The sequence below is a fragment of the Papio anubis genome, chromosome 11 (assembly GCF_008728515.1).
Source record: "Papio anubis isolate 15944 chromosome 11, Panubis1.0, whole genome shotgun sequence".
Lineage (NCBI taxonomy): Eukaryota > Metazoa > Chordata > Mammalia > Primates > Cercopithecidae > Papio > Papio anubis.
This window is the reverse complement of record NC_044986.1, coordinates 98,646,110-98,673,434: the sequence shown is the minus strand read 5'-3', so window position 1 is coordinate 98,673,434 and position 27,325 is coordinate 98,646,110. Positions and strand designations below refer to the sequence as shown.

Genomic DNA, 27,325 nt, shown 5'->3' with positions numbered 1-27,325 from the left:
AGCCTGGGCAACAGAGTGAGACTCTGTCTCAAAAAAAAAAAAAAAAAAAAAAAAAAAGTTTAATCTCCCAATTCTAAATTCTCTCCAGGCATCCAGAAGTAGATAGTGAATGAGCAATGAGAAACAGATAGTAGTTACTGCCTTGAATCAAAGGATCACACAAAACAGCCTGGCACTCCTACACAAGAGTAAACAGACCACATAGTTTCATCATAGAAGCACAAACAAATTGCCCTCTTTTCTTTTTTTTTAACAACAGCCAGGAAAACCCTCCATTCCTTGCAAGAGTCCCAAGCTCCTGCAGGTGTGTGGTAGTTCTAGTTACTTTTCCAGCACTCAGAAGGTGGAAGCAAGAGGGGTTGTTATAGCCCAGCCTTGCATTCAAGGGCAGAAGGTTTCTCACAAGAAACCAGGATCTGTGAGGACCTCTGAGCCTCAAAAGGTGCCCCAGCACCATTGCTCCTGACATCCTCTATTATTTTCAATGTCGGCCCAGTTAGACCCCTCCCAGTTAATGGCCAGCAGTAGTGTGCCACTGTCTGTGTTGCATGTGGTTTGCACACGAGTCCTAACCCAAGGGAGCTGAAGACGTCTACTGAACATACAAGGAGAAACGCTCCTTCCCAGGCCACCCACAGTGGAAGCTGAAAACAAGACGTGACACAACACACAGGAAGAAGCGAGCCACTGTCGCAGGACTCTGGGCAATGTTAATTACACCGCCCACAGCACAAGACAAGAATAGGAGATAAGGAAGCATAAATGCTCGGTAAGGCTTAACAGAAAAGAAAAGAATCTCATATTTTCCATGCACTCAGAAACTAGTTCTATTATCCAGCCAATTTTCAGCTTAATTTAGGAGGTTTATAAAAATCATCCTACAAGATAGATGGTTTGTTAGGCAACTTAATATATAGATTTTTATTTGGACAGGAAGATGCACATAAAATGAAAACTATTTCCAATGTGAAAGGAGCAAGGAGTCTGTATTTGTGTTGACTTTTAGGAGCTCATGGAGAAGAATAAAGACAGGAGAGATGAGGGATGAGGAAGGGCCCTACTAAAGGTAAAAATGCATTTAATTAATTATTCACATGACTAATCATAATGATAATAAAGAAAATAGAAAAAGCAGAAAGTGGGCCAGAGTTGGAAAAAGATGATTATTTTTATACTGAAGAAGAAAAGGGTAATGAGAGTTGTGTGGACAAGGGCTGGAAGCATGTATCAAAAGGTTACTTTAGAACTGGGAGTTTATGATTAATTGAAGAAGTATTCAAATGGAAATTCCATGCTAACTTTAGTAGTTACAAAGGCACACAGAAAAATAATAACCTATTAGCTATTTGAATTCCTAAGGCGGCTCTCTCGTAGGATTCATGCCTTTTTTGTCGTTGTTGTTTATCTTGAATTAAACACACCTGTTTACTGCTAATCAGTACAAACTTAACCACACTCTATTCCTCGAACAGTAAGTTGAACTGGAAAGATAATAGATTTGGGACCTCAGAGACTGGGGTTTGAATCCCAGTTCTGCTGGGATTTTATTCAAAAAGGTTTGGGGCAAGTTACTTAATCTCTCTGAGTCTTTTTCTTTTTTTTTTTTTTTCTCATCTGTAAAATAGATATAAGAGTAGCAAACAGTTGGGACTCTCGTGAAAATCAGAAGTAGTCACTGTCAGACACCGGATACCCAGTAACGTTCAATGAGCTGCAGCAATAATTACTCCACAATTGCAAATACTGTTTTTGTAGTGACAGCAAACTTTTAAGATTTATCTTGAAATGGAACAGAAAACAAGTAACGCAACAATCCAGAATAGTTTTTGTATTTGAATCGCCTAAGCTGGGTCAAGGGCAGTTATGTTATGTCTATGACTGATGCTCGAGTGTGGAATATTATCAAAAGAGCACAAGCTGCATATTACAAAGATTCCAGTTTTAGAGACTCCTTGGAGAAGGTCACTTAAATTGGTTACTAGCCATAATATGCAAAACATTAGGATGGAACCTTCACCGAGAGTGAGAACGTGCATACCAAGGCTAATTCCAAAATTATGTCAGCAGCTAGTCTCCTGCTCTTCTCTTTTAGAGCTGGTGCATGAACTAGCATCATATGTATATCACCCACTCAATCATATAGGTATGTGACAGTGTTTTACTCTTAGTGGCTTGGAGAAAAGTTTTAAATGTAAAGGTTCTTACTCAAGAAGAGTATGGCATTTGAATGTGGGGGACACCTTTGGAAATTCCCAATTTTTAAAAGCTACTTCTCTAATCTGTTAGTAAGAATTTTCTGTGAGGATCTAACTGTTATACCCATCCTTTTCACAACTGTTATACCTATCCTTTTCACAAAGTGACCACGTGTTACCTAAAAGACTTGAATTGTATCACTGCTTCATCCTTAACCAGTATACTTGGTATCCTCAAATTTTCAGATTTACTGCTGCAAGAATGTATATACGTTTTCAAATAATCCTGGTATTTTACAAATAGGCAGACAATCCCAAACCTTCTTCGCCCTGCCTTGCTGAATGGGAAGAATATTCGATTTTCCTTGGAATTATTGTTGTCATCCTTTGATGCCTGCCATTTTGATAGGGAACATGTAATCACATTACAATGTATCTGAAGTTATTCAAATGAAAACCAAATTATCTTTTTGTGAGTGTTATATGGAAAACTATACTTTGCATGCAGAATGTTGTCTCTTTCTCCCCCTTTTTGATATAACAAAGGGCCAGGACACCTTAATATAACCTGTGATGATAATAACAGTATTTAGTGAGTGTTTTTCAAGTCACAAACCTGCAACTTACCTCATTTCTTTTTTGTGCACACTTACATTATTTTGAAAACAATCCCCAATTTGTAATGTGGAAATCGAGCCTCAGAAAAGCCCATTGACAGGTCCAAGGCCAAATTGTTAGTCAACAATAGGGCTAGCACTAGAAGTCAGATCTTCTCATTTCAAGTACAACAGAATTTGCTCTTCTCCATGTTGTCTTTGTTTACTTATTCACAGGTTCATTGGTTTATTCAGCAAACATTTACTGAATGTGTACTGTATACCGAGCACTGTGACGGGCCCTCAAAATACAAATTGCAAATGGATCTCATCACAAAGAAGCTCACTTTGTGATGAATGAAAGGCAATAGTTCATTGTAAGTATGGTGGCAACAGAGGCGGGATGGAGCAATGGCAGGGATAAGGAGGCAGGGGTCATGAAAATTGCTCTAAAGAAGATGACACCAGTGGGGCAGCAGGGAAGAGACTCCAGGCAGTTGCTTCCAGCAGCAGGCAGCCTGCCCTGGTCTTGCCAGTGTTCCCAACCAAGGTTATTATTATCTGAGTGCCAAGACGTGGAAAAGATGGGAATGCCTCAGCCTAAGGTCAAGGTGAACAGGAGTTACTGAGATGAACAGATGGAGAGGAGCAGCCCAAGGAGAGGGATGAGCTGTATGAAAGTGCAATGTCTTGACTCCTTTGGGAAAGTGTTTGAGTTTTTATTTGAGCTGAAAAGAATGAAGAATATGAAAGGACAGCTGGAAAATGAACCAAGAGAGATCAGCAGAGACCAGACATCGAGGGGTTTTTGGTTCTGTGTGCCAAGATAAGGAAAGTGAACTCTATCCTGACAGGCACGGGGAGTCACTCGCTAATATTTAAGTAAGAGGATCAGATTTGGATGTTGGAAAGATTCCTCTTGCCCTAGTGGAATACCAGATCGAAGGAGCCAGGTGGGATCATGGCAGGAGCCCAAGGGAGATGTGAGGAGTCCTGGGGATTATGGGAGTGGCCAGGGGGGATGGAAAGGCAAAATTCGAGATATTTACAGGAGAGACTTGCGGACTGACCACATGGAGTTGGGGGAATGGGAGCTGGGAGTCTGAAATGTTTCTCAGATTTCTGCCTTGGGTGACTGGGTGGTTGGCAATGGCATTGTCTGAGGAAGTGGGGCAAGGAAGAAGGCCAAGCTTCACTTTGAAGGATGCAGGACATAAAGTGTTTGATTTGGATGTGTTGAGAGTATGTGGTGTCTTCAGGACCTTCCTGTGTAGCTGTTGATGTACTCAGAGATGTCTGATGCAGCTCTTTGCAAAAAGAAAACCGCGATGCGAAATTACTTAGCAACATATTTGGAAAGACAGGGTGTTTTGATATTTTCTCCTCAATGCATTCCTTTTAATGTGGAAAGTCAGTCGCATATAGAAAAAAAGAGGTATGTAAATCAATCAATCAATAAGAGTTTTATATAAATCTAACTACAGTATAATATCTTACCACATAGATCTAAATATTTTTCCATATGCTCAGCTAATATTATTCAACATGTGATTTTTAAAAAGTGTAAAATGCCAAAGTCTTGAAAGATGAATTATTTAAAAATATTTATTAGTCACACATCCTTAATACATACTCTATTTACTCTCAGAAAGAAATGTACACCCAAAGGGTGAAGCAGAAAGTAATAGTTTCCTTAAGTGAAGAAACAGAAAGAACAGAGGATCTGTCTGGCGAGCTGCCAGTCAGAGAATATTGAAAAGCTAGAAGTCTCAAGGCAAATCTCTACTAATCCATCTTTTACCAAAGTTCTCACTTAAAGTCCCACCTTTTGACATGAAATATTTAATAGGAGTTTTATTTTAGCCACAAAGTGCCCTTAAAAATTTAATATTGGACTCCATACTAGACTAAAAGAAGGAGGTATTCAGTGACTGAAAAGACACATGTATGTTAAAAAGAAAAGGAGAAGAAAAAAAGGGACTTGTGGAAAGCGCAGAGAAGTTAATGAGAATTTCTATTGAAAACCAAAAGTCAATGACAACATAAAGCTCCTTTCCTATTGAGGACAGATGCTTCATGAAGAATGAATACATCGATAAAGTTCACTTGCTATTGGCATATGGAACCACAGTTGTAATCTGTTGAAATGGCACAAAGACAAAAAATTTTTTTAAAAAACCCGCAAGATGCAAATAAACAGCAACAAAAAAGGCTTTCTTATAGAAAGAAACTCCATTTAATTGGCTTCCACATGCGCCTTCCTAGTTTAAATTCAGCTCCCTGACATGGGAATAACTCCCTCAGAAAGATGGTCTTTGGGGTGCATGCGTGATGTTCATTTGTCTTTCATCTAAAAATTAGAACGTAACAAGCTTCTAGTCATCACTTGTTAATTTGAAACAAACAAACAAACAAAAATTCTTCTTTCCATGGAAAGCAGATTGTAGTAAGAAGTCAGCATTCTTCAAGGTCATATGCTATTGGCAAAGCTCAGAAAAACCTTGTAGTCCAACTTGCTTATGTTCAGCTGTGTTTACTTAGACTTAACTTGACAAAGTCTGCCTCTGATTATAGAGAGCAGTCATCTGCCCGCAGATAAATAGATGTTACACAAACTTTTGGAGGGAATGACATTTGGCCTCCATAATTCTGGAATAATTTACTATGTACCCTCAACTTAAAACAACAAAATGGTTCACAATATGTTTTTGGGATTGAAACATAAATATTTCATTTCACAAAGGGAGCAGTCTCCATGACCTTTATGGATTTTAGATGATTTACTAACAAAGTATGGTATTACTTTGGAAGGTGTGGAGTAGCCCTAAAACAGGCAGTTTCAGGCAACATTTATTTCAGTCTTTTCAATAACCATCAAGATTTCAAGGAATTTCTGTAAACAAACTGTCACTTAAAGAAAATAACTTTCCATCAATTTTTGCAACAAGTCTCCAGAAAAGAACATGCATATAAAAATAAGAGTTAACTAAATTATTTCCAGAGACTACATCTTGGAGTAATGTTTACACTATCGGTAAAAAGCAAAAGCTCAATGTTTTACCACTGTATCTTACACTAAATGCAAAATTGTGCCTTTGGAATAATGTAAACCATTTCCGTTGAATAGAGCCTGTTCCTCATTACCCAAGAATCGATTCTGGCCCTTCATGCTTTCTTTGCTTGCTGTTATAGCTACAAAACAAAAGATAGACATACTTTCCTCTTTAAACTAAGAGTGTTTCAAAGGTGGAAGTACTTATTATATTCCCCAGTGATCAATCAATAAACCGATCAATCAACAGATTTTCATTGCATTTCGTTAACAGCTAGTAATACAGTAGTGAACGAGAGGAAGGTGGTTTGTGTCCTCTGAAGTTTACTTAACGAGAAAAATCATCCATTAAGCACATACTCTCATTTCCTAGGTTGTTCATTTTAATTTATACAATAATAAAATATTTTCCTCTACCAAAATTAACACGTTGTTTTCCCTGACTCCTGTTCTATAATTTTTTAAAAAAATTTTAATTTTTGTGGGTACATAGTAGGTGTATATACCTATCTTATTATTGAATAAACTTAGGGATGAAGCCCTTCATTTGAAGTAGTGGTCTGTTAAGGTAGCCACAAATAATTTCCTAGGCTGGATGCCTCTAGCAGTTCAGGCTATGTCTACAAAGGGGTTAAGTTTTTAATGGATTCACTTAATTGTTTCTATTTTGACTTTTATTCTAATTTACTAAATCTGCTTTGATAAGCACTCTGTGAAGTTAGCTAACATAAACGATGGCACTGCTACTGTTGGTACAATTGCTACTTAAGGTTTTAACAAGCAAGGGTTTTCAAAGGACTTTCCCTCTAAAGAACTGAAGCAGTGCACATCACGGCACACAGCACATTCTCACGTGATTTTACCTCATTATGTTTGAGCTTTGAGAGTCACAAAAGATGATCTTATATATATATGTATAAGATTATAAAATACAACAGATTTTACTATATATAATATATATAAAATACATAAGTATATAAGATTAAATATATTATATATAAAAGATGTATAAATATATAACATATAAAAGATATTATTATATATCTAATATCTTTATATGTTTATTTAGATATCTAGATATAAAATAATGTAAAAATTTTATATTATAAATACATGTATACATATATAAAATTATCGTTTTACTATTTAAATAATTAATAATATATTTATATATTACATATTGATATGTTATTTTATATTTATATTAATATTATATTATATATAGCATAGTTATAGAATATAATATATAATTATATATTATATATAAATTATAATATAAATATATAATATAAAAAGAAGTTTACAGAGTTATTTTGTGTGTGTGTGCGTATATATATACACACACAAAAAAAGAAGGAATATGTTTTCAAATGTACATGTATATTATATATATACACACACACAAAGAAAGAATATGTTTTCAAATGTACATGTATATTTTATATATATATATACACACACAAACACACACACAAAAAGAAGGAAAATGTTTTCAAATGTGCTTTTCTTTAAGGTCAGTAAACGAATCCACAGCCCATCTGGAGACTAGAATGTCCTCCTCCTACCAATCTCCAGGAGAGAATACATTAAGACCTCATTAACTTTCAATGCAAAACTGATCTCCACTCCTTCCACAAAGGGCAAATTCCTCCTATTCAAAGTTAGCTGTAGAACTGAATCCAGGAAAATGAGGGAGTACGAAACTCTTCTGAAGCCAGGCACGGACAAAGCCAGAAGCATCTCCCAAAGCCACTGATAGGCCAGGAAGCCAAGGGAAAAGGCGGCTGCTGCTGGAAAAACAACTTTCCCAGCTGGATGCGAGGTCCTAAGAGAGAGAGCTGTCTAAATAGGAAGGTTAGTGGTGTTAGGAAACACAGGGACATACCAATGACCACACATATTACTTTTCAAGCTAGATGCCTGCATGGGAGGTGCAGGGCGGGGGCAGTTGACATGTAACTAAAACCCTTGAAGGAGTGAAGCCACTTGCTGGGTGGTTTCTTATAAAGGAAAAGCAAATTTGCAAATTTTATCAGATTGGACCAGGACACAAAACTATGCACAGAAACTAGTTATAGAAGCTCATTTTTCAAAAGGAATACAAACATCTTACATACCGAAGTTATTATACATTCAGTCAAGGCTATCAGGCGGCAGTGTTGTGTCTAAGGGTGAAAGAAGAACCACTGTCCTATCTCTAGACATGCAGTTCATTCTCGACCAAATTTAACGCAAGAGAAGGAAAGAGAAAGAAATTTAATGCAGGATCACAGATCAGAATTAGTTTGCAGAAGACTTACAGCTGAGTCAAACTTATATGGCCTTCTCAGTGTTAACCAAAGTGGATCGGTGGGCGGGGGTGAGGAAAGTTTTTCACAACCAAAAATCTCGAAAAATCTGCTATATTTTCTGGTTTCATTTTTCCCAGAACTGAAACACCACAAAATAACAACATGCCAGTGCACTCACTTCCAGCTCAGTCAGGAAGTGCCGAGGTACATAAACATTTTTTATTTCACTTTTTTACAAGAAGGTGACCAACATTTTCTTAGGCTTCCAAAAAGCTTCAGGTTTGGAATAATTTTGGTTAAATGTCAGCAAAGGAATTTGCTCATCGTTCAAAAAACACTTTTCCTTTCCAGCCTTGGAGTATATGTAGAAAATGGAATTACAAAAAGGCGCAGGACCACAAAGGGAAGTTCAGTTTTATAATTCCTAAAAGAGTGCTGTAGAAAAGCATTCTCTGTAGGAGGAAATGGGAATAACAAGGAACTCTTATATAGCACATTTACTAAGTGCTTTCTCCATCGTTATCACATTGGAACCTTGAAACAACCCTGGGAGGTAGGTATTTGTATTGCCTTCTTCATTTTATAGAGATGAATGTAAATCAGAGAAGTTAAATGTTTCACCTAATGTTTTTCAGTGAGTGGCAGAGAGAAAAATTGGAACCCAGATCCTCCAAGTCTAAAACCATAATCTGAGCAGGCATTGATTGAAACCCAAAGGCCAGCAACCTACATAACACCACTAAGGTCAATGGAAATATAATTCAATGTAATAAGCTAGAGAAAGACATCTATGGCAAAAAAAAAAAAAAAAAAAAATCAAAGAGGTGGTAAAATCATCACTCTTTGCAAATATGATTGTATTGCTAGAAAACATAGAAAAATCAACTAAAAGACTTCCAAGCTGGCAGGGCTTGGTGGCTTACAACTGTAATCCCAAAACTTTGGGAGGCTGCAGCGGGTGGATCACTTGAGGTCAGGAGTTCATTACCAGCCTGGCCAACATGGTGAAACTCCATCTCTACTAAAAAATACAAAAATTATTCAGGCATGGTGGCATGCACCTGTAATCCCAACTACTCGGGAGGCTGAGGCAGGAGAATCACTTGAACCCAGGAGACGGAGGTTTCAGTGAGCTGACATCACACCACTGCTCTCCAGCCTGGGTGACAGAGCAAGACTGTGTATCAAAAAAAAAAAAAAAAAAAAAAAGACTACCAAAATGATAAGCAAATTTATGAGGATAGTAAAATACAAGAAAACACAGAAAAATAAACTAAAAGACTACCAAAATGATAAACAAATTTATGATGGTAGCAGAATACAATATTAATATACAGAAATGTGAAAATGCGATGGAAGAAAGGACCCACTTATAACAATAAAACAGATAAAATGCATAGGGATCATTTTATAAGAAATGTTCAAGGCCAATTTAGAACATCTTAAAACACTATTAAAAGTGACACAAGAATACATGAACAGACATACCAAGTGTTTGGATAAGAGGATTCTACATCCTAGAAATATTGATTTTTCTATAATTACTTTGTAAATGTAACACAATTTCATTAAAAATAACAGAAGGATTTTTTAAATAGACAAGTTGTCCCTAAAGTTAATATGCAAAAATAAGCAAGACTGGTTAGAAAAACTATGAAAAAAGAACAATGAGAAAGAATAAGCACAACCAGACATTAAACATATTCTAAAACCTCCATAATTAAAACTGCATAGGACAGAAACATGAGTAAAAAGAAAAATTAATAGAAGAGAATAGAAAGACAAGACCAACTCAATTTAAAAGACGATATTTCCAATTAGGGAGGACAAGAAAGATTGGCCAATAAATGGTGTTAGAATAACTGGGTGACTGTGTGGAAAAAAATAAAGTTGGACATTTTTGTCACACCGTATTATACTATACCTCAAACTAAGATATTCCAAATTGATGAAAGATGTGAAGTGAAAATTGAGACCATAGAAATCCTCGAAGAAAACTTACAATACTCCCTTTAAAGTTTTAAAATGAGGAAGTTCTCGCTATCACTTAAATTCTAGAAGCTATTAAAAATAATCAGTGTAATGACATTTCAAAATGGCTACATAAGGAAAAAAATCTTCATTAAAATAAATATATACAATGATATATAACTAACTTGGGCAAAATATTTGTTAATGAATATTAAAGGCTCATCTCCCTCCATAAAGAGCTGTTCAAATTAATAAAACATTATCCATGAGAGTCCTTATCAAAAGCAGTATGAATATGTGTGCACAGGAAAATGGAATTATGAACGACCCTTAAACATATAGAGATGCTCAGACTCATTGTTCACCAATCAGATGGATAAAATAATTAATGAGTTTCATGACACTGCATCTAGAGGCTGTAAGGAAACAAGGATTCTCATCCTTAGAGTGCAAACTGATTCCGAACCTACAGAGAGCGATTTGGAATTGGGATTGAATGCTACGCGGCTGTAAGAAAAAGAATGTGAATACTCTCCATGTGCTATTATGGAAACATCTCTAGCATACATTATTAAATTTAAAATCTCAAAGTAAAGGGATATATACCTGTTTTTGTTTGTTTTGTACAGAGTGAATCTCACTCTGTCACCCAAGCTGGAGTGCAGTGACACGGTCATACCTCACTGCAGACTCAAACTTCTGGGGCTCAAGTGATCCTACTGCCTCAGCCTCCCAAGTAGCTGGGACTACAGATGTGCATCACCATGCCTGGCTGATTTTTAAATTTTTTGTAGCGACAAAGTCTCGCTATGGTGCCCAGGCTGATCTTAAACTCATGGCCCCAAGCAATCCTATCACCTCAGCCTCCCACAGTGCTGAGAATACAAGTGTAAGCCACCCTGTCCAGCCATATGCTACCTTTTTTAAAAATGTAAAACAAAGTAATTTTTTTATTGTTAGTATCTCGACACAGTATAAACTGTGGCTATCACTATTGTTTTTTCTGGCTATGGGATAAATACACTAGTCATCATAGTCCAAATCAAAGACAGATAATTCTAGCCCATTAGCAGCCTGTATGATCTGAAATTGCTCTGATGAAGGCTTTCTTTAAAAAATTGTGGTAAAATATACATAACATAAAATGTATCATTTTAACCATTTTTAACTCTGCAGTTCTGTGGCATTAAGTACATTCACATGGTTGGGCAACCATCACCACTATCCATCTCCAGAAATGTTTTCACCTTCCAGACTGAAACTTGATATTCATGAAACCATCACTCCTCATTCCTCCCTCCCCCAGCCCTGGGTGACCACCATTTTTTTTCTGTCTCTATAAATTTGACTATTCTGGGTACCTCATACAAGTGGAACCATACAATATTTGTCATTCTGTGACAGACTTATTTCACTCAGCACGATGTCTTGAAAGTATATCTATGTTGGAGCGTGTGTCAGAATTTCCTTCCTCTGGCCGGGCGCGGTGGCTCATGCTTGTAATCCCGGCACTTTGGGAGGCCGAGGCGGGCGGATCACGAGGTCAGGAGATCGAGACCATCCTGGCTAACAAGGTGAAACCCCGTCTCTACTAAAAATACAAAAAATTAGCCTGGGGTGGTGGCGGGCGCCTGTAGTCCCAGCTACTCGGGAGGCTGAGGCAGGAGAGTGGCGTGAACCCGGGAGGCGGAGCTTGCAGTGAGCCGAGATCGCGCCACAGCACTCCAGCCTGGGTGATAGAGCGAGACTCCGCCTCAAAAACAAACAAACAAACAAACAAACAAAAAGAATTTCCTTCCTGTTTAAGCCACATTTTGTTTGTCCATTCTTCTGTCGATGGACAATTGGGCTGCTTCCACCTTTTGATTGTTATAAATAACGCTGCTACAAACATGGGTATATAAATATTTGTTTCAATCCCTGCTTTTAATTCTTTCTGGTATGTACACAGAAGGTGCATTGCTGGATCATATGACAACTCTAATTTTAATTTTTTGAAGAAACACCATACTGTTTTCCATAGCTGTACCATTTATAATCCCAGCAGTGCACAAGGATCCTGATTTTTCCCCATCCTTGCCAACCCTTGTTAATTTCTCTCTCTCTCTCTCTCTCTCTGTGTGTGTGTGTGTGTGTGTGTGTGTGTGTGTGTGTTTTAACAATAGCCATCCTAGTGGGTGTGAGGTGGTATATCATTGTAGTTTTCATTTGCATTTCTCTAATGATTGGTAATGCTAAGCATCTTTTCATGTGCTTATTAACTATTTGTATATCTTCTTTGGAAACATCTCTAGTCAAGCCCTTTGCTCATTTTAATTGAGGTGTTTGGATTTTTGGTGTTGAGCTGAATAGCCTACCTTTTATATAAAAGAGGGGAAAAGAAGAAACTATATTTATACTTGCTCTTAAATCCATACAGAATCTCTGTAAGAACTCAATAAAAGTTAAATATTTTAAAGATGTACTTAGATGAGATCTCTCTGTCCCGTGCTGTATGCACGCTGTATTTCCGTGTAGCATTTTGCACACTTCCTTGTTCTATGCTCGTCTACCACAAAGTACCGTTTGTCCTGGTCACTGCGTCAGCCCCAACTCACAGCAGAAAGGATTCTCAATGATTATTTGTTAAGAGATTAATGAACTGATGGGGAGATATTAATTTAATACTTTAGCATACAGCATGTTATTAGGATGCTAAACTGTCAGATGACAAAAAAGCAGTCCCTTTGGCAAACAAAACGATGTGCCCCAGGGGATTAAAAAAGTGGGGGTCAGGCCTGCATTATGACTTTCATAGGCTCTAGTACTTGTGTTTTGGTGCGCCCTTTCCTACATAAAAAAAATTTTAAATGATATTTTACAAATGCATTGGTATATAGGTGCATATAATCCAGGCTTATGATGCATTCATTATTATTATATTCATTTTTTGTTTGATTAAAAAATTGAAATTGAAACATTTTCGTGGACCGTAGGCACCATGCTACTGTGCCTAATTTGGAAAGTTGGCCTTGGGTAAGGTAACCCAGGAAAAAGTAGTGGATGTGGGTATCTCTGAAAGAAATCAGGTCTGTAATGCCCAAGGTCGTGGTCTTGGGTAATTAGGGGGCAACATGAGGATGTGGGAACCCAGCACAGCTGTGGAAAGGAGAGGTATTAATAAAAGCAACACAAAAATTCAGCCGCTTCCAGGTTTGCCGCCCTGCATCCACATCGCTGCATCCTCTCTGACAGTTACTGGCGGCAGCACTTAGCATCCACTGGCACTAAGAATGGGTTAATTCTGCAAAGCTAACTTAGTAAGTTTTGAATTTCAAAGAAAAATGAAAATAAAATAGAACTTTCCTTCCACCCAAACTGAAATGTTCCTCTAGCTAATCCATTTGTGTTTTTAAGGGCATTTTATTTTTTAAAAAGCATATTTTTCTAGATGGAAGCTTATATCCTCTAGACAAAAATGCTTCTGTTTGAAAGTACAGTGACTTATGTCATACACGTGCAGATGAAATTAAACAGGTCTCTGCATTATTCTATTAGAAATGAACAGGTTAAACCAAAGCCAACTTTGTATCCTTAAAATAATGGGAGAGTGAGGGATGGTAACCTTTATACATTTTCTAAATAACGTTCTTCTACATTTTGTTCCTAAAGAAGGAAACTATTACCTCTCTTAGTTGATTTAATTAAAAAAGAAAAAAAAAAAAACTAAGAAATCCTTCCAAGCAGAGAATATTGAAATATTTAACAGCCAGTATGGCATTCACATCAAACAATCACAAGAGATGCTGGCTGTAGAGAACTCAGAGCGACCACTGGTGCATCCTGGCAAGTATCTCACCCCTTGTAAAAAGTACTTTACTTCTCACTTCACACTTTTTTTCCCTGGTTTAGCTCACTGACCATGACAAAGCCTTCTCCCGTATACCTGAGCCCACATAAATTAATAATGGTTTATTGTGCACCATTAATTTATTTGTTCATTTATTCATCTACACATTTTCTATTTCTTTAACACATCAAAAAATCAACTATAGGCCAGGTGTGGTGCCTCACGCCTGTAATCCTAGCACTTTGGAAGGCCGAGGTGGGCAGATCACAAGGTCAGGAGGTCGAGACCATTCTGACCAACATGGTGAAACCCCATCTCTTTTAAAATAAACAAATTAGCTGGCCATGGTGGCATGCACCTGTAGTCCCAGCTACTTGGGAGGCTGAGGCAAGAGAATCACTTGAACCCAGGAGGCAAAGGTTGCAGTGAGCCAGGATCACGCCACTGCACTCCAGCCTGGGTGACAGAGGGAGACTTCGTCTCAAAAAAAAAAAAAAAAAAAATCGACTATATGCCAGATAATATGTCGGGTACCAGGGATGAATGAGACAGAATCTATACAGTTGGAACTCCATGTCTGCATCTGCAGATTCAACCAACAGTGAATTGAAAAATATTTGGAAAAAAATAAACAATAAAAAATAGCAATACCAGTCGGGTACAGTGGCTCACACCTGTAATCCCAGCACTTTGGGAGGCTGAGGCAGGTGAATCACCTGAGGTCAGGAGTTCGAGACCAGCCTGGCCAATACGGCGAAATCCCGTCTCTACTAAAAATACAAAAAATTAGGCAGTTATGATGGTGGGCACCTGTAATCCTAGCTACTTGGAGGCTGAGGCAGGAGAATCACTTGAACCCAGGAGGCGGAGGTTGCAGTGAGCCGAGATCATGCCACTGCACTCCAGCCTGGGTGACAAAGCGAGACTCTGTCTCAAAAGAAAAAAGTAAATAAATAAATAAATAAACAACAATACAACAAAAAAACACAAATAAAAAATACAGTTTACAATACAAAAAATATAAATTAAAAATAGCAACTATTTCCGTAGCATTTCCATTGTATTAGGTACTATAACTGATCTAGAGATGATTTAAAGGATACAGGGGGATGTGTGCAGGTCACATGCAAATACTATGACATTTCACATAAGAGACTTGAGCATCTGTGGATTTTGGTATTGGTGGCAGAAGCAGGGTAAGTTCCTGGAACCAAGCCTCCCAAGATACGGAGGGATTATTGTACTGTAGGGTAGTCGACATTTAATGAGGGGAACAAACCAGTTCTTTGCACTGATTTCTGGTAGGACTGGTAACAATAACAAAACATGGGTGAGCTGATCTGAGGATGTGGCTCTGTTCCCCATGCGTGAGTGACCAGGAAGACAGCAGGGATTCCTGAAGATGAAGATTCTGTGCCCCTCTGGAGTGGGATTAAAGGGATACCAGCCAGTTTTAAGCCAAATGAAACTCTGACTTCCCTCTCAATGCCTCTTCTTTGAGTTGGAATAAAAGCCCTTTCCATAAATTTCCTCCCACCACCACCATTTGGCAAGCCCCATGACTCTAAGGCAGCGCTGTCAATAGAATTATAATGTGAGCTACATGCAAACCATGTAAGTAATTTAACATTTTCTAGTAGATGCACTTACAGTAGAAAGAAAAAGGTGAAAGTATTTTTAATAAAATATTTTATTTAACCCAATATATACAAAATAGTATCATTTTAACATGTAATTAGTATAGAAATTATCAATGAGATATTTTCCATGCTTTCTTTTCTCATATATTTAAATGTATCTCAATTTGGACTAGTCATATTTCATGTGGTGGGTTGCCTCATGTGGTTATTGGCTACCATATCGAACAGCACAATTCTAAGGGCTCTCTAGGCAGAATGAACAAGTGAGCCACTCTGTGGGCTGTTCCTTAAACCTCATAGTGACATAGTGAATTCTGAGGATGCCTCAGAAGTACAGAGATATCAGAGTTTCCTATAGAATTCCTGTGGAAGCAGAGATTCCTAGAATTGTCCTGCAATGAAAAAGTTGAAGATGAGCTAGGGCTTGATTTGTGGCCATGTACTTTGCTTCCTATTCTTGATCTCTGGTTTAAAGGAAGTTCCTCTTCTGGTTTCATTACTGACTGGTCACAAAGACAGGATTCCTCCTCTCACCAGCTTATCTTTAGTTTCTGCATTAGCATGAGAAGGACACACTCCCCGATGTCCTCCAATAGATCAATCAGAGAGTAAGCTAAAGCCTAAGGCTCACAGAAGGGACTCCTCCTCTGGGGGCAGCATGGGCAGGGCCAATTCCCAATTTGAGAATTTCTACATTTTCCACACAACTTCAGAATTAGCAATGGGTCTAATTCCATTTCTGGTCTATCTCTAACTCCATACTTCTGCTAGTTTTTTATTTTTTATTTTGATTGATTGATTGATTGAGATAAAGTCTTGCTCTGTCACCCAGGCTGGAGTGCAGTGGTACAATCTTGGCTCACTGCAACTTCCACCTCCTGGGTTCAAATGATTCTTGTGCCTCAGCCTCCAAGTAGCTGGGACTAGAGGATGAGTCACTACACCCGGCTAATTTTTGTATTTTTAGTAGAGACAGGGTTTCACCATGTTGGCCAGACTGGTCTCAAACTCCTGACCTCAAGTGATCTGCGTGCCTCAGCCTCCCAAAGTGCTGGATTACAGCCGTAAGCCACTGTGCTCAGCCAGATTTTGTTTTTAAACATTTGTGCTTACCAATTATATTTATAAGTCATATCATTGGACTGGCAAGAGTTTCCTTTAGAAACGTGTTCAACCTTAGCCTAATCATGTCATTACTTTTCAAGTAAGATGATAATAATTATTTTGTACTATCCAATCACAGGTATGAACAAAACTAGATGTGCTAGAATACTCAGACAACAGTGCTTTAAAGTCACAGACCATCAACAAGAAGAGAAGCTTTATCACTGGGAAAAGAATGCATCGCTCAAAATAACATAGCTTCAAACTTGAATCAAATTAAAAATATACTAATATTTTAAAACACTTCTTTCCTAAAAGCACGATCTACTTTTAAAATACCATTTTATGCCATTGTCTATTCTTATTTCATAATTGTCATTTTTTTAATTTTTATTTTTCCTTCCTTCCCTTCCTTCCTTCCTTCCTTCCTTCCTTCTTTCCTTCTTTCCTTTCTTTCTTTCTTTCTTTCTTTCTTTCTTTCTTTCTTTCTTTCTTTCTTTCTTTCTTTCTCTTTCTTTCTTTCTCTTTCTCTCTCTCTCTCTCCTTCCTTCCTTCCTTCCATCCTTCCTTCTCTCTCTGTCTCTCTCTTTCTCTCCTTCCTCCCTTCCTTCTTTCTTTCCTTCTTTTCTTTCTTTTTATTTTCTTTTTTTTCTGGGTCTTGCTTTATTGTCCAGACTGCAGTGGCACAGTCATAGCTCACTACAGCCTCGAATTCCTGGGCTTAAGGGACCCTCCTGCCTCAGCCCCTCCCCAGTAGCCGAAACTACAGGCGCCCACCACCATGCTCAGCTAATTTTTAAAACTTTTTTTTTATAGAGATGGGGTCTCGGTATGTTGCCCAGGCTGGTCTTGAACTCCTAGCCTCAAGCAATCCTCCTGCTCTTGGGTGCTGGGATTACAGGCATGAACAACTGTGTCCATCCTTCACTTTTTCTTATAAAATAGGTATCATTTTCCATAAAGGACAAGAAGCAGGTAGACGATAAGCATGAACCAAGGTAGATTTTTGCTGGATCAACTGACCTGTTTTCTTTTTTCCTAGAAGCTTCCATACTACTCCCTGCTTCTAGACTGGCCAGGTGAAGGGGACAGGCAGGACCATAAGCATGGGATCCCCTGGTGCCCCACACCAGCTGTCCTGGCTTGGATACAGCTCTGGAGTGGTCAAAAGAGCGCTCTGTCCCTAATCATCAACTCTGCTCCGAAGAGGAACCTGAATAAAGCTCTAAACTCACAGATCCAAGGAAACCAGTCACTCCCATTGCTGTCTTCGAATGGGAGTCTAAAGCCAGGGGGGTGATGTTTTAGGGTATCCTTGAAACTCCTACAATTATAAACAGGTGTGTATGAAGAAAATAAACTACTGTTTAATGTCCCAAACGCCTTATAAGGAAGGGGAAGGGGACCTAGAAAGCCCCTTAAGTTTCTTAAGTTTGCTTAGCATATCAATAAGTGATCTGAGCATGGAACAGAGTTTGGGAGTTGAAGCTGGAGAGACCTGGGTTACACTACAGGTAAAGAACATGGGATTTTGAGGCAACTGGGGATTAGGAGGTAACAGGAAAGGGTGGGAGGGGGAAGAGTAGAGCCAGTGAGGTGCTGTGAAGCTGGAGACCCTGGGAGATGAAGCAGGCAGGGAAGAGTCCCATGTTGGGGTGGCCAAAGGGCACTAAAGAATGAAGACAAGTAGTGCTCTGTAGGAAATCATATAAACTGCTGTGCCCAGGCACAGTGGCTCAGGCCTGTAATTCCAGCACTTTGGGAGGTTGAGAGGGGAGGATTGCTTGAGGCCAGGAGTTTGAGACCAAACACAGCAAGACCCCGTCTCTACAAATAAAAAGTTAGCAAGGTGCAGTGGTGAAGGCCTCTGGTCCTAGCTACCGGAGAAGCTGAGGTGGGAGGATAGCTTGAGCCCAAGAGCTCAAGGTGGCAGTGAGCCGTGATCTTGCCATTGCACTGCAGCCTGGGTGACAGAGCAAGGCTCTGTCTCTTAAAAAAAGCAATAATAAAGTCATACGAATTGCTGTGATAGAAGGTCCTCCTTCACTCCCTCTGAATTTTCCTTCAAGTGTACCACGTGCACAGGCTTTCTGAGACTGGAGATCTTCTGGCATTTGAGGAAGGGAGTACATTTCACATCTGAATCCATGCGATGCGGAACAGGGAGCACATATGCGCAATGGCAACACGACTCATGCACCAAATGTACCATATGCTTAGAAGACAGAGCCCTTGGGCATCTCTAGAAGTCTTCAGAAGTGTCTGACCTTCCATAGTGTGCAATCAAGTATCTATGGGATTGCTATTTAGATGGAAAGGATCAGAGATACCCTTGTTGCCATCTGGGCTACACAACAGTGTCTGTGTGTTTATGGGGGTTTAAGGGGGTGGATGTGCATTTTTCTGAAGAAGGATCCAAAGTTTTTACCCAATTTTTAAAGCAGTCCATGTACAAAAGGAAGTTAAGAGTCACTGCTTTAGAGAGTTCTATTCTGTAAATGATTTATTTTATTTTATTTTATTTTGAGTTGACTTAACCAGGATGGAAAACACAGTAAAATCGAGTGGAAAGAACCCGAACCAGGAGCTTAGAGACTTAAATTTTCTTTCTGGCTCTGCCATTAAGTAGCTGTGCAAGAGTTGATCACTCCCTCCCACCCTGCGTGAAAGCAGGAATAATTATCCTTATTTTTGCCTCATTGAGTTATAATGAGGATCAAATAAAATAACAGATGTTCAGGTACTTTCTACAGTACACAGTGCAACACAACATAAGATATTATTAGATCTAATCTGGCATTAGGTTTGCTAATCTAATACCAGAATAGTAAGTACAAAAATGACCTTAGTAAAAATATTTTTACTATTCAACCATGGATATTATCCCCTCTTCTTGCCATAATAAACAATGGTGCTCTGCTTTAGATGATATTTTCATCATATATCCAACATTTGGAGTTTCACTGTGTTCTGGCCTCACTTTACAACTTCTCTTTTGTGACTTTTCTTACCTCTCGCCTGCTCCTCCGCAGGCGAGTACAGCAAATTTGTGCAAATACAAAAAAAAAAAAAAAAAAAAAAAGAGGCTTTGCTTGCTTTTTCTCTGCATGGCAACAGGCATGACATTTGATCTGACACAGGGATTAAGTCATTCATGAGTAGAGCCCAAAGGGAGGAACAGCTCCAAAAAAACAACCAGGCTCACTGGTACTACAACATCCAGAAATTCATAGTCGCTTCTGCTACAGTTATAATTTGCAGTCTGTCTGGCACTGAGAAATCTAACTGCAGTCTCTGTGGTTTAAATAAAATGTATGTAGAGCAGCTTGGAGCCATGTTTTAAAATGTTCCATGTTATTTTACCTCAAGGGCAAGCTTTTAAAAATTAAAAAAACCTTTGGCCTTAATGATGGATTAAAAGTGAAAGTTGTTTTAAAGGAATGTCATTGAGTCCCACTGTTGGAGAAAGCACTTGACTTTTTAAAAATTAATTATTCTCTTAAAGTAACAATCTTCATTAATATAGGATGATCAAAAACAGAGTATGCACTTCCTCATCAAGACAACATTTTTGTGGTTTTCAAACTATGGTAGTCACAGTTCGCCCACTTAGTATTATATTTTCCAGTGATTTCAGTTATATTTTACAACCAGGATGTAATATTTTAGTAGCCGTTACTGCTGACACAATGACAGACTCAACCAAAGGAAGTTGATATTGCTGGTTAACATTAAATGTAAGAAACACTCAGTATCTGAGAACCTAAACTTATGAAACAGAAGTGGACTTATGCTGCACATATAACAAAACGATTTACAGCAAGATTAGTTTAAAACACCAAGTGTCTGGGCTGTCCTTAAACCTTGATTAGACGTAAACCTTTTGTTTTTGAAATGTATCTATTCTGAAAATCAAGGCGCAACTTTATTTTCTGTGGATTTACAGAGTGATGTGAAGTAAAGGGTGTAAGTCAAATTTACAGGCAGGGGCAGTGACTGAGGGCCTGGACCCCAGACCCCAGGCAGGGTCTCTCTTCCTTTCCTGCCTTCGGCATCCTGAGACCACTCAGATCCTTAGGCCGTAAGAAAGAATTAGACTGCAGTCCTGTTTTCTTAACAGACTTGCTGTCCCTTTCAAAGAAGTAGCTCTCCCTATTAATAAGGAGCCTGTAACCCTTGTTCCATGCAATTGCTGTACTTTCCTTTATCATAGTTTTGGCCTCAATGGCCCTCAGGAGAATTGCTTCAGGCAGATGCTTGCTTTGCCCTGGACAATCTGTTATGTTCCTGGAGTCCCTTTCCTCTCTACAGAGATATTCAATGTCCCCCTCCTGGGATTCTAAGACCAAAATGCCACTGGCCTGTGCTACAGAGAAGGCTCAGTCCTAATGGCATTCTCTCCAGTCTCAAATGCTCACAGTGGCACTCTGGGAGAAAGGATCTGAAGTAAGACGAAGGAAGGATGAAATAAATTCTAGACTGAAGGCTGTTACTGAAGATGAGGGTGCTATGCGGCTGATCCTAATCTTCTAGAATGAGGAAAGGATTAGGGTGGCCCGGAGAAGGCAAGGAGTCTCCCTGCAAACTCTCTCACACAGTTAATCCCCTCAGAGATTTAGAAATTCTGCTTTCAAAATTCCCTGTGGGAAATGAGGATAATAAGGTACCTACTTCGTGTGGTATTATGAGGATTGAGTAAGAAAATACATGTAGGGTGCTTAGTGCAGTGCCTGGCACAGGGATCCCCAGCTATTTTTGTCATTATTATGCCCTGGTATAAGCTATTTTGATGGTGCTGTTTTCATACTTCACTGACATCAGCTGCCTGAGATGAGGACCTGTCGTTATCGATTGACAGATGGAAAAGCACTTACTCCGGAAGACTGAAGGGCAGACAGAGGACCTATGGGATGGGCTGGGGGCTGGGCATAGCATAAAGACATAGGTTGCTCTGGGCATAGTGGGGAAAAAAGGTAGAGGAAGACTTATAACAGCGGGTAGAAGGATCTGTCAAAAATAAACTGCCATCTTTACCCAGGATTGGGAAAAAGTAAAAGATAGTGCTGAAGAAGGTTTTAGAGTCAAACAGATATGAGTTCAAATCACGGTTCTGCAACATCTCAGCTTACATGAGCTTACATGCTATTTAAGTCTGTTCCCTCGTCCTTAAAATAAGGACAATAATATATACATCATAGGCTTATTATAAAGACTAACTAAAATAATACCTGCAAGTATAGCACATAGCATAATGCCAGGCACATAGGAAGTGCTTGATAAATAGCAGCCATTATTATGTGTCATAAACATTCATCATGCCATGGGGAATAATCTAGCCAGATACCTTAGAAGCACATTGTCAGGCTACTAGGGAGGCTGAGATGGGAGGATCACCTGAGCCCCAGGAGGTTGAGGCTGCAGTGGGTCATGATCATGCCACTGCACTTCAGCCTGGGTGACAGAGTGAGACTCTGCCCCCGGCTCCAAAAAAAAAAAAAAAAAAGCACATGTCAATTGCCTGATGCTGGCCTGCATGTAAAAATGCCTACTTCATGTTATGAGATAAAATACAAATAACCTTAAGGAAAGCAAGATTGACTGAATGGATAAAGAGAACACGTGTTTTCTGTGCTCATGTGTAAATAATTATGTAAATTTCAACTAACTTATTTAGACAGAATTTGATTACTCCATTTATAGATTAGCCATACCAAAAGCATTTGAAGCAGTACATTTTTTATACTTTATAATTATAAGCTCACACTCATCATAATGTTAATTGTCTAAACATTTGTGGTTGTACGGGCAAAACCTTACCCAAATCCCGCTGCTGCATGATCTATGCTGGGGTAGAAGAATTTTGCCCTCATGACTTTTCAACCTGGTATTACATCTGTTAATATGTTACATTCCATGTTAAAAGGAACTATACAGATGTAATTAAGATGATCAATCAGTTGACCTTAAATAGGAAGATTATCTGGATGGGCTTGATGTAATTACATGAACTCTTAAATGCAGAGCTTTTTCCTGGGGGAATGCAGGGGGAGAAGTCAGAGAAATTCAAGCCTGAGAAAGACTCAACATGCGGGTGTTGGTTTGAAAGTGCCAGGAGGCCACAGGGAAGGGAGCTGGGCAGCCTCTAGAAATTGAGAGGCAAGGAAATGTGGATCTCAGTCCCATAACCACAAGAAAATGAGCTGTGCCATTGGCCTGGATAAGCTTGTACATGGGTTCTTTCTTAGAGCCCAGAATGACTGACACCTTGATGTCATCCTGGTGAGACCCTGAGCAGAGAACCCAGCTATGCTATGCCAGACTTCCGACCTCCAGAACTGTGGGCTTATAAGTGGGTGCTGTTTTGAACTACAAAATTTGTGATGATTTGTTATGCGGCAAGAGAAAACTAATACGTATGCATAAAAACTGTTCTCTGATTTAAAATTCTAGTCATCAGTTTTCAACCTGACATTGTTAACGAATTCAGAAACCACATACTGCATTCCTGACTGTTGCATGCAAGCTGTCTGTTCCTGGCCATGTAGGTGCCATGATCTCAGGCCGGACGTCCGGCACTTCTTTTGCCCTTCTTAGTTGCAGAGGCTTCACTTAATATGTTCGTAGAATATGTGTGTGGAGATGACGCTGCCCATCACCATCTCCAACAGGATATACAGAAACATTGGAAAAGAAAACCCTTCAAATTCCCATATTCCCCGGGAAAGCCTGGTGGAGGAGTATGCTGCAATTGTTTGCTAGAAATTAGGTCTGGACATTTGCTGTTTATGATTTTTGCCCAGTGGCGAGATCAACTAGTGATAACATGTAAAACTCAAGCTCATCGGAGTGATTTTAGCACCTTAAAGGATGAACCAGAGAACTAGCTCTATAATTCAGGGAAAGACCCGTGCAGCATAACAGGGACTGCCTAACACAATGATGATAAGTGCCCTGCAAGCAAAGAACTCTAGAAATGTTAGTTACTCCACTGAAAGCTTGCTGCTCTTGGAAAGATCTTGGGAACAGTGGCTTATTTTAAATTCGTTACTATGTAAGCATCACAGTTTCCTCCTGCTGATAGATGAACAATCAAACTTATTCCTGAAGGAAGAAAGAAAACTCATAGAAAAATAGTCTATGGTCAGTTCACCACTGCTCAGGGACGTAGAAGTGTGGCGAAATACTCAGTCAGCTCATTCACAGTCGAACAAACCAAGGAAGAATCTAATGCTCTGAGCAAAGACAACGCACTGTATTATTATCAAGAAGAAGAAGAAATAATAACGAAGGTATTAGGGGAAAGCAAAACTATATTGACATTTTCACAATAAGCCAAATATGCAAATTTAAATATGTACTTTATTGAAATGTTTTCCAAATATGATAATCTTTTCCCTGCCATGGTTTTGTTTTATTTTGATGTATAATTTTAGTCAATAATAGCCAATTATAGTCAATAATATTTAGTCAATTTGTAGCACTAGCTGAAAATTATTAAAATAACCCAAGTACAAAAGGGTAAAAAAACAATATGAAGCATATGATATTTAACGCTCCATTAATTGATAATTTTGCTTGAAGGAACTATTGGCAAGAAGGAGTGAAATTCTTAGCTCCTTGTTTTACTTTAAAAAATCCCAGCAGTCCGCACTCAAACAAAACACCAAGTTTTCCACTGGAAGGACAAAAATAAAAGTCGGGTCTAGCGTGCTACATGCTTCATGACACAGTAAAACAGTATCCACCTGGACTCCAGTCACGTTTCAAAAGTACAGTAGAGATTAGGTGCACAGCTGCCAAATAATAATACACCATGTTATAATTATGGCATTTTTTATTTAACTAAATTATAGTTATCTCTTTATTCCAGCACCATAGTTGAGGAAGTCTTGACCTATCACAACGCATCATGTTTATGTGCATGAAACCTACCAGGAATGTTGCAACAGTTCCCACTGCTCCATTGTGTGCACAGTTACTCTGTATTTATTATTCATTGATATTCAGAATCTATGCTTAATTTTGAATGTGTGCAAATTCTCCATAAAACCTCTCGGAAGTAAGGAAAACATCTTTTACCATAAAATCATTTGCTAAAAGTCTATGTTATGGAATTACCCTTTAAGAGGGGGTACTGAATAAGCTTTATTAATTTCTCCCTTGAAATCTCATTAAATTGCAAAATATAAATTTGAAAACAAATACATGCTTAATGGGGCTCAAAAACAATAAAAGTTACCATTGCCAAGTCAGAAAAGTTGAGAAATTCATGGAAAGGAAAATACATATGGCATCAAGTTGGTGGGGAAATCCAAACAGGGAACCACAACTCAAAACAGGTGGAGGGCAAGACCGTGGAGAGTGTGAGCTGCCTCTCCCAAAAGGGCACACAGTTCCAAGTGCACAGTTCACAGAGAATAAGTGGCCTACCAGGGGAATCAAGAAGGTTATCAGATACGAGACAGCTGTCAGAAGAGCTAGGGCATACCTCTTCCTCCTCTCTGAGTCCACAGAGAGCTTTCCGGGTCATCTAACCCCAGGATAAAGCTGCTACAAATACTCTTTAAATAGGTTAGGGGACCTGTCTAAGGGAGTTCCTAGAAAAGGCTTTAAGGCCATTAAGAGGTACAGAGTAGAGATTCTAGTAACTTCTGATCTCTACAGGGACCATAGCTGCTATGACAAATGAGTGATAAGATAAAAAGATGTTCTTGGAGAATAAAAATAAGATACCCAACTTAAAAGAAAAACTGCAGTAGAAAAGTTGATTTATAGGGCCAGGCATGCTGGCTCCCATCTGTCAATCTCAGAACTTTGGAAGGCCAAGGTAGCAGGACTGCTTGAGGCCATGAGTTTCAGAGCAGCCTGGGTAACATAGTAAGATTCCCATCTCAACAAAAAAATTTAAAAATTAGCGGGGCATGGTGGCACATGCCTGTAATCCCAGCTACTCTGGAGGCCCAAGATAGGAGGATCGTTTGAGTCCAGGAGTTTGAGGCTGATGTGGGCTATGATTGTGCCACTGCACTCCAGCCTGGGCAACAGAAGGAGATCCTGTCTCAAAAAAAAAAAAAAAAAAAAAATTAGAGAGAGAGAGAAAGAAAAAAAAAAGTTGATTAAAGAATGAATGGGGGAAAAGTTAAAGACCAAATTATTAATAATAATCTGGAAGATAAAGCAGAAACTGTTCAGAAAATGTAGAAAGATGAGAAACGTAAGAAGAAAAGTAAAGAACCAAGGAATCTCAGGCTAAGATCCTTTCACAGGTGAATTATTTTAAACTTTCAAGGCATCAGGAAGAGCTAATCCTTACTTTATTTAAAATTTCCTAGAGTAGAAAAAGATAAAATATGTTCCAGCTCATTCCATAAGCCTAGCATAACTTTAATACTAAAACTGTGCAAGGAGACCATTAGGAAAAAAAAAAAAGAAAACTAAAGATAAATCTCAGTTAAGAATTTCAATGCAAAATTATTAAATAATATGCTAATAAATGGAATCCAGAAATATATTAAAAGAATATTATATTGATATGGAATAAAAATTTTCCCAAGAATTCAAGGATGATTAAGCATTAGGAAATGTACTACTGTAAATAACTTAAATAGATGAAAAGAGGACAACTAGATGACAATCTTAAAAACTATATAAATAGCAGTTTGTCGTAAATGCAATGACCTATTCAGTTAAGTGTATGGTTAGGGAGATATCTTATTAAATAATCTAGGAATGGAAAGAGGAAGCCTTAACTCAATAAAGTGATTACACAAGAAACCTTCTGCAAACATTATACTCAATGGTAAAATATAACACAAATTCTCATTAATGTGTGTTATTACTGCTGTGAGTCAATGACGTTTTGTAGGACCTGGCCAACATGATACAATAAATGGAGGGAGGAAGGAAGGGAAAGAAAAAGAGAGTAAATACACAAAACTTACTATTTGAAGATGAGATACTTGTGTACTTGAACAATGGAACTAGACATAAGAAAAATATACAAAATGCAACAGCTTTCCTGTATATCAATTATAGCTATTATTGAAAAGAACTCATCTGCAATAGAAACAATAAGAACAATAAATAAAAAAACAGAAATTAACCTAATGAGAAATATGCCAACCCTATATAAAGAAAACTATAAAAACTAACGACTGTCATAAAAGATGACCAGAATAAATGGAGAAATCTGCCATGCCCTCAGTGGGAAGACTTGATATAAATATCATGGACAAAAATATTCCCCAAACTAACATATAGAGTCAATGAAATCCCAAATTAACTTCTAACAAGATTTTTAAAAATAGAATTATCAAACTTATTCTAAAGTTCTACTAGAAAAATAAATTCAAGGACCTAGATGAGAATATTTTGAAAAAAAAAGAAACACTGAAAGTAGACATATCCTGTCATACATCAAAATGGACAATAAAACTACAGTCACGAAAATGGTATGCTATTCTATTCACAATAGCAAACACATGGAACCAACCCAAATGCCCATCAATGATAGACTGGATAAAGGAAATGTGATACATATACACTATGGAATACTATGCAGCCATAAAAGGAATGTGATCATGTCCTTTGCAGGGTCTTGGATGGAGCTGGAAACCATTAGCCTTGGCAAACTAATGCAGGAACAGA

General features: G+C 38.4%; 1 protein-coding gene across 4 annotated transcripts in view; it reads right to left on the bottom strand.

The window, feature by feature from the left end:
• Positions 1 to 27,325, bottom strand: part of MKX (mohawk homeobox) — a 75,409-nt gene that overhangs the window by 22,965 nt on the left and 25,119 nt on the right. The window lies entirely within an intron of this gene.